Source organism: Danio rerio, chromosome 4 (genome assembly GCF_049306965.1).
Source record: "Danio rerio strain Tuebingen ecotype United States chromosome 4, GRCz12tu, whole genome shotgun sequence".
Lineage (NCBI taxonomy): Eukaryota > Metazoa > Chordata > Actinopteri > Cypriniformes > Danionidae > Danio > Danio rerio.
Window position 1 is genome coordinate 31,293,561 of NC_133179.1, and position 16,962 is coordinate 31,310,522.

The window sequence follows — 16,962 nt, forward strand, 5'->3', positions numbered from 1 at the left end:
CTCTTTCTAACAGCAGACAACAAGATGCGTGTGGCACTGCCTGTTAATGATTTCTCTTGCTGCTAAAGACTATGAACGGACAAGGTTTTAATCTGCTACTATTGTCACCATCGGTACCCTCACAAAGGCACTGACTTGGATGCTGTAATTGGTAAGTGCTATTTGTTGGGGTAGTTTCAAGTGACCTGTGCTACAAGAGAATGTTGTCTTTTGGAATTCAGAGTGGCATCTGCATGCCTTGCTTATTAAATTTCAATCTAAAGCACATTAAGATCACTTCAAACAGGAGCATTGATTTGTCCTTTGTTCATAAGTGCTTCTCTTTGGGGTAGTTTTAATAAGGACAAGAACAACAAGCAAGACTGAACCCATTTTGTATGGAATTGCATTGCTTACTATTACCTTTTTGTTTTTTGCTAATTTTACATCTTCTCGTCTTGATATTCCAACACGTTGGAGTAACATGGGGAAACTCCTTTGCATCTTCCTCATTTTTAATTTCTTTGCCCTTGTGATAGAAAACCAGTTGACATCAACTCTAACTTTAGCATCTTTCTTTTAAGCAGAGCAGAAAGTGCTATCAAGTTGGGGTAGATGTTTGCTGACTAAGTCACCTCTGTCCACCATGATTCTGTTCCATTTGTACTCCTCTTCTGTCCAATTTCAAATCCTGGATTTTCCTTTGTTGGTGAAGACTTTAAACAGACAAGAATTTAGTCTGCCACCATTGTCTCTATCGGTACCCTCACAAAAGCACTGACTTTGATGCTGTATTTGGTAAGTGCTATTTGTTGGGGTAGTTTCAAGTGACATGTGCTACAAGAGAGTGTTGTCTTTTGGAATTTACAGTGACATCTGCATCTAAAACACATTAAGATCACTTCAAACAGGAGCATTGATTTGTCCTTTGTTCATAAGTGCTTCTCTTTGGGGTAGTTTTAATAAGGACAAGAACAACAAGCAAGACTGAACCCATTTTGTATGGAATTGCATTGCTTACTATAACCTTTTTGTTTTTTGCTAATTTTACATCTTCTCGTCTTGATATTCCAACACGTTGGAGTAACATGGGGAAACTCCTTTGCATCTGCCTCATTTTTAATTGATAGAAACCAGTTGACATCAACTCTAACTTTAGCATCTTTCTTTTAAGCAAAGTAGAAAGTGCTATCAAGTTGGGGTAGATGTTTGCTGACTTAGTCACCTCTGCCCACCAAGATTCTGTTCTTTTTGTAGTCCTATTCTATTCAATTTTTAATTGCAACCTAGTAATGTTTGGAAAGAGAGGCAATCGTAATTCTGTTTTAGAATAACTGTTTCTCATTTGGCCAGTGTTGTCCCTGTTTTTATTTTTATATTATGGTTTTGTCCATCATGCACTTCTACCACTTGCATCCAAACAGCAGCATACACACAGTAAACACTAGAGGGTGTGAGTTTGCATGAGAGTGCTCCCGTTGTTTACTGGTTTTGCACCTGGAATTGGTATAGCTTGTCAAATGGTCTCCTAATTCCTTCCTGCTGCAGGACACATAAAGCCTAGATGCATTTGCATCAAGTCAATTCAAATGTGTGAAAAATCCCATCACTTTCAACAATGCAGAGTTGTTCTGAAGACTTTCAGCCAGCAATCAAAACTTGATTAGCGTTCAAGAAAGGCTGAGTGTTAACGACTGTGGCAAAACCATAAGGCAAGTGCACCCTTATAATGGGTCCTGGCAAAGTACATGTCTCATATCTGCTCTTTCTAACAGCAGACAACAAGATGCGTGTGGCACTGCCTGCCAATGATTTCTCTTGCTGCTAAAGACTATGAACGGACAAGGTTTTAATCTGCTACTATTGTCACTATCGGTACCCTCACAAAGGCACTGACTTGGATGCTGTAATTGGTAAGTGCTATTTGTTGGGGTAGTTTCAAGTGACCTGTGCTACAAGAGAATGTTGTCTTTTGGAATTCAGAGTGGCATCTGCATGCCTTGCTTATTAAATTTCAATCTAAAGCACATTAAGATCACTTCAAACAGGAGCATTGATTTGTCCTTTGTTCATAAGTGCTTCTCTTTGGGGTAGTTTTAATAAGGACAAGAACAACAAGCAAGACTGAACCCATTTTGTATGGAATTGCATTGTTTACTATTACCTTTTTGTTCTTTGCTAATTTTACATCTTCTCGTCTTGATATTCCAACAAGTTGGAGTAACATGGGGACACTCCTTTGCATCTTCCTCATTTTTAATTTCTTTGCCCTTGTGATAGAAAACCAGTTGACATCAACTCTAACTTTAGCATCTTTCTTTTAAGCAAAGTAGAAAGTGCTGTCAAGTTGGGGTAGATGTTTGCTGACTTAGTCACCTCTGTCCACCACGATTCTGTTCCATTTGTACTCCTCTTCTATCCAATTTTAAATCCTGGATTTTCCTTTGTTGGTGAAGACTTTAAACAGACAAGATTTTAGTCTGCCACCATTGTCTCTATCGGTACCCTCACAAAAGCACTGACTTTGATGCTGTATTTGGTAAGTGCTATTTGTTGGGGTAGTTTCAAGTGACATGTGCTACAAGAGAGTGTTGTCTTTTGGAATTTACAGTGACATCTGCATCTAAAACACATTAAGATCACTTCAAACAGGAGCATTGATTTGTCCTTTGTTCATAAGTGCTTCTCTTTGGGGTAGTTTTAATAAGGACAAGAACAACAAGCAAGACTGAACCCATTTTGTATGGAATTGCATTGTTTACTATTACCTTTTTGTTCTTTGCTAATTTTACATCTTCTCGTCTTGATATTCCAACAAGTTGGAGTAACATGGGGACACTCCTTTGCATCTGCCTCATTTTTAATTGATAGAAACCAGTTGAGGTCAACTCTAACTTTAGCATCTTTCTTTTAAGCAAAGTAGAAAGTGCTATCAAGTTGGGGTAGATGTTTGCTGACTTAGTCACCTCTGCCCACCAAGATTCTGTTCTTTTTGTAGTCCTATTCTATTCAGTTTTTAATTGCAACCTAGTAATGTGTGGAATGAGAAGCAATCGTAATTCTGTTTTAGAATAACTGTTTCTCATTTGGCCAGTGTTGTCCCTGTTTTTATTTTTATATTATGGTTTTGTCCATCATGCACTTCTACCACTTGCATCCAAACAGCAGCATACACACTGTAAACACTAGAGGGTGTAAGTTTGCATGAGAGTGCTCCCGTTGTTTACTGCTTTTGCACCTAGAATTGGTATAGCTTGTCAAATGGTCTCCTAATTCCTTCCTGCTGCAGGACACATAAGGCCTAGATGCATTTGCATCAAGTCAATTCAAATGTGTGAAAAATCCCATCACTTTCAACAATGCAGAGTTGTTCTGAAGACTTTCAGCCAGCAATCAAAACTTGATTAGCGTTCAAGAAAGGCTGAGTGTTAACGACTGTGGCAAAACCATAAGGCAAGTGCACCCTTATAATGGGTCCTGGCAAAATACATGTCTCATATCTGCTCTTTCTAACAGCAGACAACAAGATGCGTGTGGCACTGCCTGCCAATGATTTCTCTTGCTGCTAAAGACTATGAACGGACAAGGTTTTAATCTGCTACTATTGTCACTATCGGTACCCTCACAAAGGCACTGACTTGGATGCTGTAATTGGTAAGTGCTATTTGTTGGGGTAGTTTCAAGTGACCTGTGCTACAAGAGAATGTTGTCTTTTGGAATTCAGAGTGGCATCTGCATGCCTTGCTTATTAAATTTCAATCTAAAGCACATTAAGATCACTTCAAACAGGAGCATTGATTTGTCCTTTGTTCATAAGTGCTTCTCTTTGGGGTAGTTTTAATAAGGACAAGAACAACAAGCAAGACTGAACCCATTTTGTATGGAATTGCATTGTTTACTATTACCTTTTTGTTCTTTGCTAATTTTACATCTTCTCGTCTTGATATTCCAACAAGTTGGAGTAACATGGGGACACTCCTTTGCATCTTCCTCATTTTTAATTTCTTTGCCCTTGTGATAGAAAACCAGTTGACATCAACTCTAACTTTAGCATCTTTCTTTTAAGCAGAGCAGAAAGTGCTATCAAGTTGGGGTAGATGTTTGCTGACTAAGTCACCTCTGTCCACCATGATTCTGTTCCATTTGTACTCCTCTTCTATCCAATTTCAAATCCTGGATTTTCCTTTGTTGGTGAAGACTTTAAACAGACAAGATTTTAGTCTGCCACCATTGTCTCTATCGGTACCCTCACAAAAGCACTGACTTTGATGCTGTATTTGGTAAGTGCTATTTGTTGGGGTAGTTTCAAGTGACATGTGCTACAAGAGAGTGTTGTCTTTTGGAATTTACAGTGACATCTGCATCTAAAACACATTAAGATCACTTCAAACAGGAGCATTGATTTGTCCTTTGTTCATAAGTGCTTCTCTTTGGGGTAGTTTTAATAAGGACAAGAACAACAAGCAAGACTGAACCCATTTTGTATGGAATTGCATTGCTTACTATTACCTTTTTGTTTTTTGCTAATTTTACATCTTCTCGTCTTGATATTCCAACACGTTGGAGTAACATGGGGAAACTCCTTTGCATCTGCCTCATTTTTAATTGATAGAAACCAGTTGAGGTCAACTCTAACTTTAGCATCTTTCTTTTAAGCAAAGTAGAAAGTGCTATCAAGTTGGGGTAGATGTTTGCTGACTAAGTCACCTCTGTCCACCATGATTCTGTTCCATTTGTACTCCTCTTCTATCCAATTTTAAATCCTGGATTTTCCTTTGCTGGTGAAGACTTTAAACTGACAAGATTTTAGTCTGCCACCATTGTCTCTATCAGTACCCTCACAAAAGCACTGACTTTGATGCTGTATTTGGTAAGTGCTATTTGTTGGGGTAGTTTCAAGTGACCTGTGCTACAAGAGAGTGTTGTCTTTTGGAATTTACAGTGACATCTGCATCTAAAACACATTAAGATCACTTCAAACAGGAGCATTGATTTGTCCTTTGTTCATAAGTGCTTCTCTTTGGGGTAGTTTTAATAAGGACAAGAACAACAAGCAAGACTGAACCCATTTTGTATGGAATTGCATTGTTTACTATTACCTTTTTGTTGTTTGCTAATTTTACATCTTCTCGTCTTGATATTCCAACAAGTTGGAGTAACATGGGGACACTCCTTTGCATCTTCCTCATTTTTAATTTCTTTGCCCTTGTGATAGAAAACCAGTTGACATCAACTCTAACTTTAGCATCTTTCTTTTAAGCAAAGTAGAAAGTGCTATCAAGTTGGGGTAGATGTTTGCTGACTTAGTCACCTCTGTCCACCACGATTCTGTTCCATTTGTACTCCTCTTCTATCCAATTTTAAATCCTGGATTTTCCTTTGTTGGTGAAGACTTTAAACAGACAAGAATTTAGTCTGCCACCATTGTCTCTATCGGTACCCTCACAAAAGCACTGACTTTGATGCTGTATTTGGTAAGTGCTATTTGTTGGGGTAGTTTTAAGTGACATGTGCTACAAGAGAGTGTTGTCTTTTGGAATTTACAGTGACATCTGCATCTAAAACACATTAAGATCACTTCAAACAGGAGCATTGATTTGTCCTTTGTTCATAAGTGCTTCTCTTTGGGCTAGTTTTAATAAGGACAAGAACAACAAGCAAGACTGAACCCATTTTGTATGGAATTGCATTGCTTACTATTACCTTTTTGTTTTTTGCTAATTTTACATCTTCTCGTCTTGATATTCCATTACGTTGGAGTAACATGGGGAAACTCCTTTGCATCTGCCTCATTTTTATTTGATAGAAACCAGTTGAGGTCAACTCTAACTTTAGCATCTTTCTTTTAAGCATAGTAGAAAGTGCTATCAAGTTGGGGTAGATGTTTACTGACTTAGGCCCCGTTTACACTAATGCGTTTTAGTTTGAAAACGCATAAGTTTTGCTACGGTTACGCCATCCGTCCACACTACGCCGGAGTTCTCGAGCGCCGAAAACGGAGCGTTTCGAAAACGCTGGAGAGGCCGTTTTCATTCTAAAACGCTGCAGCTCCGTCTCAGTGTGGATAGGGAAAGACGGAGACTTCTGAAAACGGAGGCGGGGCTGCAGACATTCGCCTCTCTGATTGGGGCTTTTCCTCAATATTAAGTAGCCTAACACAGTTCAGTCCTGAATCTTCTCCGTGTAAGTTCAGACTTCGCAAGTTTGATCAAGGCTGCATCTCTTCTTCTCAGTTTGATATGGAAAACATACAGAGGACACGCGTCAATCTTCACAGGGAACAGTGTACTTTATAACTTCATTCACATCACCTTGGCTACGTTGTTTCACTTTCTCAACAATAAAATGTAAACTTGATATAAGGAACTGCCTATTTTTATTTTAATATTAACAACTAAACAGACAGCAGAAATGTTGAGGCGTCGTGCTGCATGAGCGTCATCTTCACTGTGTGCATATTTATAACAAAACGGAGCCGATAACAACTGCCTCCTTTCAATTTCAGTGAAAATACGAAACACACCCTCTCTTTGCTGAATATCAGTTTTAATAATCGATAATGGCCATTATAAAAGTATAACATACAATAGGTTTATACATTATAGGAAATAAAGGCAAGCGATCAGTCAATATACAGAATGTAGGCTACGTGCTTACATTAATTATTAACTTATCTTTGCGCTCAGCCAAAACACGTTACCTGAGAACAAGTAATAGATTCCAATGACCAAAGTCAGGGAATATGTCGTTAGATAAAGACAACAAGATGAATGAAATATCACGTTTAATAAATATAGTGAGATTAGATCCAGCGGGAGATGCTTGATGAGAAGTCCGACTAGCAGAGCTCTCATCTGGGTAGATGGGCTCCAGCGATTGCCAAAGTGTGTGTGTGTGGTCACGTGATGTGCGTTTTCAGCGTTTTGGTGTGGACGGAGAGCAGTTCAGAAACGCTGGGTAAAACGCGAGTGTGGACGCGGATCGTTTTCATTCTAAAACGCCGTTTTAAAACTAATACGCACTAGTGTAAACGGGGCCTTAGTCACCTCTGCCCACCAAGATTCTGTTCTTTTTGTACTCCTATTCTATTCAATTTTTAATTGCAACCTAGTAATGTTTGGAAAGAGAGGCAATCGTAATTCTGTTTTAGAATAACTGTTTCTCATTTGGCCAGTGTTGTCCCTGTTTTTATTTTTATATTATGGTTTTGTCCATCATGCACTCTACCACTTGCATCCAAACAGCAGCATACACACAGTAAACACTAGAGGGTGTGAGTTTGCATGAGAGTGCTCCCGTTGTTTACTGGTTTTGCACCTGGAATTGGTATAGCTTGTCAAATGGTCTCCTAATTCCTTCCTGCTGCAGGACACATAAAGCCTAGATGCATTTGCATCAAGTCAATTCAAATGTGTGAAAAATCCCATCACTTTCAACAATGCAGAGTTGTTCTGAAGACTTTCAGCCAGCAATCAAAACTTGATTAGCGTTCAAGAAAGGCTGAGTGTTAACGACTGTGGCAAAACCATAAGGCAAGTGCACCCTTATAATGGGTCCTGGCAAAGTACATGTCTCATATCTGCTCTTTCTAACAGCAGACAACAAGATGCGTGTGGCACTGCCTGCCAATGATTTCTCTTGCTGCTAAAGACTATGAACGGACAAGGTTTTAATCTGCTACTATTGTCACTATCGGTACCCTCACAAAGGCACTGACTTGGATGCTGTAATTGGTAAGTGCTATTTGTTGGGGTAGTTTCAAGTGACCTGTGCTACAAGAGAATGTTGTCTTTTGGAATTCAGAGTGGCATCTGCATGCCTTGCTTATTGAATTTCAATCTAAAGCACATTAAGATCACTTCAAACAGGAGCATTGATTTGTCCTTTGTTCATAAGTGCTTCTCTTTGGGGTAGTTTTAATAAGGACAAGAACAACAAGCAAGACTGAACCCATTTTGTATGGAATTGCATTGTTTACTATTACCTTTTTGTTCTTTGCTAATTTTACATCTTCTCGTCTTGATATTCCAACAAGTTGGAGTAACATGGGGACACTCCTTTGCATCTTCCTCATTTTTAATTTCTTTGCCCTTGTGATAGAAAACCAGTTGACATCAACTCTAACTTTAGCATCTTTCTTTTAAGCAAAGTAGAAAGTGCTATCAAGTTGGGGTAGATGTTTGCTGACTTAGTCACCTCTGCCCACCAAGATTCCTTTCCATTTGTACTCCTCTTCTATCCAATTTTAAATCCTGGATTTTCCTTTGTTGGTGAAGACTTTAAACAGACAAGATTTTAGTCTGCCACCATTGTCTCTATCGGTACCCTCACAAAAGCACTGACTTTGATGCTGTATTTGGTAAGTGCTATTTGTTGGGGTAGTTTCAAGTGACCTGTGCTACAAGAGAGTGTTGTCTTTTGGAATTCAGAGTGGCATCTGCATGCCTTGCTTATTAAATTTCGATCTAAAGCACATTAAGATCACTTCAAACAGGAGCATTGATTTGTCCTTTGTTCATAAGTGCTTCTCTTTGGGGTAGTTTTAATAAGGACAAGAACAACAAGCAAGACTGAACCCATTTTGTATGGAATTGCATTGTTTACTATTACCTTTTTGTTCTTTGCTAATTTTACATCTTCTCGTCTTGATATTCCAACAAGTTGGAGTAACATGGGGACACTCCTTTGCATCTGCCTCATTTTTAATTGATAGAAACCAGTTGAGGTCAACTCTAACTTTAGCATCTTTCTTTTAAGCAAAGTAGAAAGTGCTATCAAGTTGGGGTAGATGTTTGTTGACTTAGTCACCTCTGCCCACCAAGATTCTGTTCTTTTTGTAGTCCTATTCTATTCAGTTTTTAATTGCAACCTAGTAATGTGTGGAAAGAGAAGCAATCGTAATTCTGTTTTAGAATAACTGTTTCTCATTTGGCCAGTGTTGTCCCTGTTTTTATTTTTATATTATGGTTTTGTCCATCATGCACTTCTACCACTTGCATCCAAACAGCAGCATACACAATGTAAACACTAGAGGGTGTAAGTTTGCATGAGAGTGCTCCCGTTGTTTACTGCTTTTGCACCTGGAATTGGTATAGCTTGTCAAATGGTCTCCTAATTCCTTCCTGCTGCAGGACACATAAGGCCTAGATGCATTTGCATCAAGTCAATTCAAATGTGTGAAAAATCCCATCACTTTCAACAATGCAGAGTTGTTCTGAAGACTTTCAGCCAGCAATCAAAACTTGATTAGCGTTCAAGAAAGGCTGAGTGTTAACGACTGTGGCAAAACCATAAGGCAAGTGCACCCTTATAATGGGTCCTGGCAAAATACATGTCTCATATCTGCTCTTTCTAACAGCAGACAACAAGATGCGTGTGGCACTGCCTGCCAATGATTTCTCTTGCTGCTAAAGACTATGAACGGACAAGGTTTTAATCTGCTACTATTGTCACTATCGGTACCCTCACAAAGGCACTGACTTGGATGCTGTAATTGGTAAGTGCTATTTGTTGGGGTAGTTTCAAGTGACCTGTGCTACAAGAGAATGTTGTCTTTTGGAATTCAGAGTGGCATCTGCATGCCTTGCTTATTAAATTTCAATCTAAAGCACATTAAGATCACTTCAAACAGGAGCATTGATTTGTCCTTTGTTCATAAGTGCTTCTCTTTGGGGTAGTTTTAATAAGGACAAGAACAACAAGCAAGACTGAACCCATTTTGTAAGGAATTGCATTGTTTACTATTACCTTTTTGTTCTTTGCTAATTTTACATCTTCTCGTCTTGATATTCCAACAAGTTGGAGTAACATGGGGACACTCCTTTGCATCTTCCTCATTTTTAATTTCTTTGCCCTTGTGATAGAAAAGCAGTTGACATCAACTCTAACTTTAGCATCTTTCTTTTAAGCAAAGTAGAAAGTGCTATCAAGTTGGGGTAGATGTTTGCTGACTTAGTCACCTCTGCCCACAAAGATTCTGTTCCATTTGTACTCCTCTTCTATCCAATTTTAAATCCTGGATTTTCCTTTGTTGGTGAAGACTTTAAACAGACAAGAATTTAGTCTGCCACCATTGTCTCTATCGGTACCCTCACAAAAGCACTGACTTTGATGCTGTATTTGGTAAGTGCTATTTGTTGGGGTAGTTTTAAGTGACATGTGCTACAAGAGAGTGTTGTCTTTTGGAATTTACAGTGACATCTGCATCTAAAACACATTAAGATCACTTCAAACAGGAGCATTGATTTGTCCTTTGTTCATAAGTGCTTCTCTTTGGGCTAGTTTTAATAAGGACAAGAACAACAAGCAAGACTGAACCCATTTTGTATGGAATTGCATTGCTTACTATTACCTTTTTGTTTTTTGCTAATTTTACATCTTCTCGTCTTGATATTCCATTACGTTGGAGTAACATGGGGAAACTCCTTTGCATCTGCCTCATTTTTATTTGATAGAAACCAGTTGAGGTCAACTCTAACTTTAGCATCTTTCTTTTAAGCATAGTAGAAAGTGCTATCAAGTTGGGGTAGATGTTTACTGACTTAGTCACCTCTGCCCACCAAGATTCTGTTCTTTTTGTACTCCTATTCTATTCAATTTTTAATTGCAACCTAGTAATGTTTGGAAAGAGAGGCAATCGTAATTCTGTTTTAGAATAACTGTTTCTCATTTGGCCAGTGTTGTCCCTGTTTTTATTTTTATATTATGGTTTTGTCCATCATGCACTCTACCACTTGCATCCAAACAGCAGCATACACACAGTAAACACTAGAGGGTGTGAGTTTGCATGAGAGTGCTCCCGTTGTTTACTGGTTTTGCACCTGGAATTGGTATAGCTTGTCAAATGGTCTCCTAATTCCTTCCTGCTGCAGGACACATAAAGCCTAGATGCATTTGCATCAAGTCAATTCAAATGTGTGAAAAATCCCATCACTTTCAACAATGCAGAGTTGTTCTGAAGACTTTCAGCCAGCAATCAAAACTTGATTAGCGTTCAAGAAAGGCTGAGTGTTAACGACTGTGGCAAAACCATAAGGCAAGTGCACCCTTATAATGGGTCCTGGCAAAGTACATGTCTCATATCTGCTCTTTCTAACAGCAGACAACAAGATGCGTGTGGCACTGCCTGCCAATGATTTCTCTTGCTGCTAAAGACTATGAACGGACAAGGTTTTAATCTGCTGCTATTGTCACTATCGGTACCCTCACAAAGGCACTGACTTGGATGCTGTAATTGGTAAGTGCTATTTGTTGGGGTAGTTTCAAGTGACCTGTGCTACAAGAGAATGTTGTCTTTTGGAATTCAGAGTGGCATCTGCATGCCTTGCTTATTGAATTTCAATCTAAAGCACATTAAGATCACTTCAAACAGGAGCATTGATTTGTCCTTTGTTCATAAGTGCTTCTCTTTGGGGTAGTTTTAATAAGGACAAGAACAACAAGCAAGACTGAACCCATTTTGTATGGAATTGCATTGTTTACTATTACCTTTTTGTTCTTTGCTAATTTTACATCTTCTCGTCTTGATATTCCAACAAGTTGGAGTAACATGGGGACACTCCTTTGCATCTTCCTCATTTTTAATTTCTTTGCCCTTGTGATAGAAAACCAGTTGACATCAACTCTAACTTTAGCATCTTTCTTTTAAGCAAAGTAGAAAGTGCTATCAAGTTGGGGTAGATGTTTGCTGACTAAGTCACCTCTGCCCACCAAGATTCCTTTCCATTTGTACTCCTCTTCTATCCAATTTTAAATCCTGGATTTTCCTTTGTTGGTGAAGACTTTAAACAGACAAGAATTTAGTCTGCCACCATTGTCTCTATCGGTACCCTCACAAAAGCACTGACTTTGATGCTGTATTTGGTAAGTGCTATTTGTTGGGGTAGTTTCAAGTGACATGTGCTACAAGAGAGTGTTGTCTTTTGGAATTTACAGTGACATCTGCATCTAAAACACATTAAGATCACTTCAAACAGGAGCATTGATTTGTCCTTTGTTCATAAGTGCTTCTCTTTGGGGTAGTTTTAATAAGGACAAGAACAACAAGCAAGACTGAACCCATTTTGTATGGAATTGCATTGTTTACTATTACCTTTTTGTTCTTTGCTAATTTTACATCTTCTCGTCTTGATATTCCAACAAGTTGGAGTAACATGGGGACACTCCTTTGCATCTGCCTCATTTTTAATTGATAGAAACCAGTTGAGGTCAACTCTAACTTTAGCATCTTTCTTTTAAGCAAAGTAGAAAGTGCTATCAAGTTGGGGTAGATGTTTGCTGACTTAGTCACCTCTGCCCACCAAGATTCTGTTCTTTTTGTACTCCTATTCTATTCACTTTTTATTGCAACCTAGTAATGTTTGGAAAGAGAAGCAATCGTAATTCTGTTTTAGAATAACTGTTTCTCATTTGGCCAGTGTTGTCCCTGTTTTTATTTTTATATTATGGTTTTATCCATCATGCACTTCTACCACTTGCATCCAAACAGCAGCATACACACAGTAAACACTAGAGGGTGTGAGTTTGCATGAGAGTGCTCCCGTTGTTTACTGGTTTTGCACCTGGAATTGGTATAGCTTGTCAAATGGTCTCCTAATTCCTTCCTGCTGCAGGACACATAAAGCCTAGATGCATTTGCATCAAGTCAATTCAAATGTGTGAAAAATCCCATCACTTTCAACAATGCAGAGTTGTTCTGAAGACTTTCAGCCAGCAATCAAAACTTGATTAGCGTTCAAGAAAGGCTGAGTGTTAACGACTGTGGCAAAACCATAAGGCAAGTGCACCCTTATAATGGGTCCTGGCAAAGTTCATGTCTCATATCTGCTCTTTCTAACAGCAGACAACAAGATGCGTGTGGCACTGCTTGCCAATGATTTCTCTTGCTGCTTAAGACTATGAACGGACAAGGTTTTAATCTGCTACTATTGTCACTATCGGTACCCTCACAAAGGCACTGACTTGGATGCTGTAATTGGTAAGTGCTATTTGTTGGGGTAGTTTCAAGTGACCTGTGCTACAAGAGAATGTTGTCTTTTGGAATTCAGAGTGGCATCTGCATGCCTTGCTTATTAAATTTCAATCTAAAGCACATTAAGATCACTTCAAACAGGAGCATTGATTTGTCCTTTGTTCATAAGTGCTTCTCTTTGGGGTAGTTTTAATAAGGACAAGAACAACAAGCAAGACTGAACCCATTTTGTATGGAATTGCATTGTTTACTATTACCTTTTTGTTCTTTGCTAATTTTACATCTTGTCGTCTTGATATTCCAACAAGTTGGAGTAACATGGGGACACTCCTTTGCATCTGCCTCATTTTTAATTGATAGAAACCAGTTGAGGTCAACTCTAACTTTAGCATCTTTCTTTTAAGCAAAGTAGAAAGTGCTATCAAGTTGGGGTAGATGTTTGCTGACTTAGTCACCTCTGCCCACCAAGATTCTGTTCTTTTTGTAGTCCTATTCTATTCAGTTTTTAATTGCAACCTAGTAATGTGTGGAAAGAGAAGCAATCGTAATTCTGTTTTAGAATAACTGTTTCTCATTTGGCCAGTGTTGTCCCTGTTTTTATTTTTATATTATGGTTTTGTCCATCATGCACTTCTACCACTTGCATCCAAACAGCAGCATACACACTGTAAACACTAGAGGGTGTAAGTTTGCATGAGAGTGCTCCCGTTGTTTACTGCTTTTGCACCTGGAATTGGTATAGCTTGTCAAATGGTCTCCTAATTCCTTCCTGCTGCAGGACACATAAGGCCTAGATGCATTTGCATCAAGTCAATTCAAATGTGTGAAAAATCCCATCACTTTCAACAATGCAGAGTTGTTCTGAAGACTTTCAGCCAGCAATCAAAACTTGATTAGCGTTCAAGAAAGGCTGAGTGTTAACGACTGTGGCAAAACCATAAGGCAAGTGCACCCTTATAATGGGTCCTGGCAAAATACATGTCTCATATCTGCTCTTTCTAACAGCAGACAACAAGATGCGTGTGTCACTGCCTGCCAATGATTTCTCTTGCTGCTAAAGACCATGAACGGACAAGGTTTTAATCTGCTACTATTGTCACTATCGGTACCCTCACAAAGGCACTGACTTGGATGCTGTAATTGGTAAGTGCTATTTGTTGGGGTAGTTTCAAGTGACCTGTGCTACAAGAGAATGTTGTCTTTTGAAATTCAGAGTGGCATCTGCATGCCTTGCTTATTAAATTTCAATCTAAAGCACATTAAGATCACTTCAAACAGGAGCATTGATTTGTCCTTTGTTCATAAGTGCTTCTCTTTTGGGTAGTTTTAATAAGGACACGTACAACAAGCAAGACTGAACCCATTTTGTATGGAATTGCATTGTTTACTATTACCTTTTTGTTCTTTGCTAATTTTACATCTTTTCGTCTTGATATTCCAACAAGTTGGAGTAACATGGGGACACTCCTTTGCATCTGCCTCATTTTTAATTTCTTTGCCCTTGTGATAGAAAACCAGTTGACGTCAACTCTAACTTTAGCATCTTTCTTTTAAGCAGAGTAGAAAGTGCTATCAAGTTGGGGTAGATGTTTGCTGACTAAGTCACCTCTGTCCACCACGATTCTGTTCCATTTGTACTCCTCTTCTATCCAATTTTAAATCCTGGATTTTCCTTTGCTGGTGAAGACTTTAAACTGACAAGATTTTAGTCTGCCACCATTGTCTCTATCGGTACCCTCACAAAAGCACTGACTTTGATGCTGTATTTGGTAAGTGCTATTTGTTGGGGTAGTTTCAAGTGACCTGTGCTACAAGAGAGTGTTATCTTTTGGAATTTACAGTGACATCTGCATCTAAAACACATTAAGATCACTTCAAACAGGAGCATTGATTTGTCCTTTGTTCATAAGTGCTTCTCTTTGGGGTAGTTTTAATAAGGACAAGAACAACAAGCAAGACTGAACCCATTTTGTAAGGAATTGCATTGTTTACTATTACCTTTTTGTTCTTTGCTAATTTTACATCTTCTCGTCTTGATATTCCAACAAGTTGGAGTAACATGGGGACACTCCTTTGCATCTTCCTCATTTTTAATTTCTTTGCCCTTGTGATAGAAAAGCAGTTGACATCAACTCTAACTTTAGCATCTTTCTTTTAAGCAAAGTAGAAAGTGCTATCAAGTTGGGGTAGATGTTTGCTGACTTAGTCACCTCTGCCCACAAAGATTCTGTTCCATTTGTACTCCTCTTCTATCCAATTTTAAATCCTGGATTTTCCTTTGTTGGTGAAGACTTTAAACAGACAAGAATTTAGTCTGCCACCATTGTCTCTATCGGTACCCTCACAAAAGCACTGACTTTGATGCTGTATTTGGTAAGTGCTATTTGTTGGGGTAGTTTTAAGTGACATGTGCTACAAGAGAGTGTTGTCTTTTGGAATTTACAGTGACATCTGCATCTAAAACACATTAAGATCACTTCAAACAGGAGCATTGATTTGTCCTTTGTTCATAAGTGCTTCTCTTTGGGCTAGTTTTAATAAGGACAAGAACAACAAGCAAGACTGAACCCATTTTGTATGGAATTGCATTGCTTACTATTACCTTTTTGTTTTTTGCTAATTTTACATCTTCTCGTCTTGATATTCCATTACGTTGGAGTAACATGGGGAAACTCCTTTGCATCTGCCTCATTTTTATTTGATAGAAACCAGTTGAGGTCAACTCTAACTTTAGCATCTTTCTTTTAAGCATAGTAGAAAGTGCTATCAAGTTGGGGTAGATGTTTACTGACTTAGTCACCTCTGCCCACCAAGATTCTGTTCTTTTTGTACTCCTATTCTATTCAATTTTTAATTGCAACCTAGTAATGTTTGGAAAGAGAGGCAATCGTAATTCTGTTTTAGAATAACTGTTTCTCATTTGGCCAGTGTTGTCCCTGTTTTTATTTTTATATTATGGTTTTGTCCATCATGCACTCTACCACTTGCATCCAAACAGCAGCATACACACAGTAAACACTAGAGGGTGTGAGTTTGCATGAGAGTGCTCCCGTTGTTTACTGGTTTTGCACCTGGAATTGGTATAGCTTGTCAAATGGTCTCCTAATTCCTTCCTGCTGCAGGACACATAAAGCCTAGATGCATTTGCATCAAGTCAATTCAAATGTGTGAAAAATCCCATCACTTTCAACAATGCAGAGTTGTTCTGAAGACTTTCAGCCAGCAATCAAAACTTGATTAGCGTTCAAGAAAGGCTGAGTGTTAACGACTGTGGCAAAACCATAAGGCAAGTGCACCCTTATAATGGGTCCTGGCAAAGTACATGTCTCATATCTGCTCTTTCTAACAGCAGACAACAAGATGCGTGTGGCACTGCCTGCCAATGATTTCTCTTGCTGCTAAAGACTATGAACGGACAAGGTTTTAATCTGCTGCTATTGTCACTATCGGTACCCTCACAAAGGCACTGACTTGGATGCTGTAATTGGTAAGTGCTATTTGTTGGGGTAGTTTCAAGTGACCTGTGCTACAAGAGAATGTTGTCTTTTGGAATTCAAAGTGGCATCTGCATGCCTTGCTTATTGAATTTCAATCTAAAGCACATTAAGATCACTTCAAACAGGAGCATTGATTTGTCCTTTGTTCATAAGTGCTTCTCTTTGGGGTAGTTTTAATAAGGACAAGAACAACAAGCAAGACTGAACCCATTTTGTATGGAATTGCATTGTTTACTATTACCTTTTTGTTCTTTGCTAATTTTACATCTTCTCGTCTTGATATTCCAACAAGTTGGAGTAACATGGGGACACTCCTTTGCATCTTCCTCATTTTTAATTTCTTTGCCCTTGTGATAGAAAACCAGTTGACATCAACTCTAACTTTAGCATCTTTCTTTTAAGCAAAGTAGAAAGTGCTATCAAGTTGGGGTAGATGTTTGCTGACTAAGTCACCTCTGCCCACCAAGATTCCTTTCCATTTGTACTCCTCTTCTATCCAATTTTAAATCCTGGATT

General features: G+C 38.7%; 8 non-coding genes across 8 annotated transcripts; all 8 read left to right on the forward strand.

Moving 5' to 3' along the window:
* Positions 1 to 1,113: 1,113 nt before the first annotated feature.
* dre-mir-430b-14 (microRNA 430b-14) lies at positions 1,114 to 1,194 on the forward strand. Its single transcript, NR_034265.1, has one exon. It is a non-coding gene; the product is annotated as a microRNA 430b-14 (primary transcript).
* Positions 1,195 to 1,844: 650 nt separating this feature from the next.
* Positions 1,845 to 1,926, forward strand: dre-mir-430a-5 (microRNA 430a-5). Its single transcript, NR_034234.2, has one exon. It is a non-coding gene; the product is annotated as a microRNA 430a-5 (primary transcript).
* Positions 1,927 to 3,585: 1,659 nt separating this feature from the next.
* dre-mir-430a-10 (microRNA 430a-10) lies at positions 3,586 to 3,667 on the forward strand. Its single transcript, NR_034239.1, has one exon. It is a non-coding gene; the product is annotated as a microRNA 430a-10 (primary transcript).
* A 1,532-nt stretch (positions 3,668 to 5,199) lies between these two features.
* On the forward strand, positions 5,200 to 5,280 carry dre-mir-430b-13 (microRNA 430b-13). The gene has a single exon (NR_034264.1). It is a non-coding gene; the product is annotated as a microRNA 430b-13 (primary transcript).
* A 125-nt stretch (positions 5,281 to 5,405) lies between these two features.
* On the forward strand, positions 5,406 to 5,487 carry dre-mir-430a-16 (microRNA 430a-16). Its single transcript, NR_034245.1, has one exon. It is a non-coding gene; the product is annotated as a microRNA 430a-16 (primary transcript).
* A 2,597-nt stretch (positions 5,488 to 8,084) lies between these two features.
* On the forward strand, positions 8,085 to 8,165 carry dre-mir-430b-12 (microRNA 430b-12). Its single transcript, NR_034263.1, has one exon. It is a non-coding gene; the product is annotated as a microRNA 430b-12 (primary transcript).
* A 1,682-nt stretch (positions 8,166 to 9,847) lies between these two features.
* dre-mir-430b-11 (microRNA 430b-11) lies at positions 9,848 to 9,928 on the forward strand. The gene has a single exon (NR_034262.1). It is a non-coding gene; the product is annotated as a microRNA 430b-11 (primary transcript).
* Positions 9,929 to 11,587: 1,659 nt separating this feature from the next.
* dre-mir-430b-10 (microRNA 430b-10) lies at positions 11,588 to 11,668 on the forward strand. The gene has a single exon (NR_034261.1). It is a non-coding gene; the product is annotated as a microRNA 430b-10 (primary transcript).
* Positions 11,669 to 16,962: the final 5,294 nt, after the last annotated feature.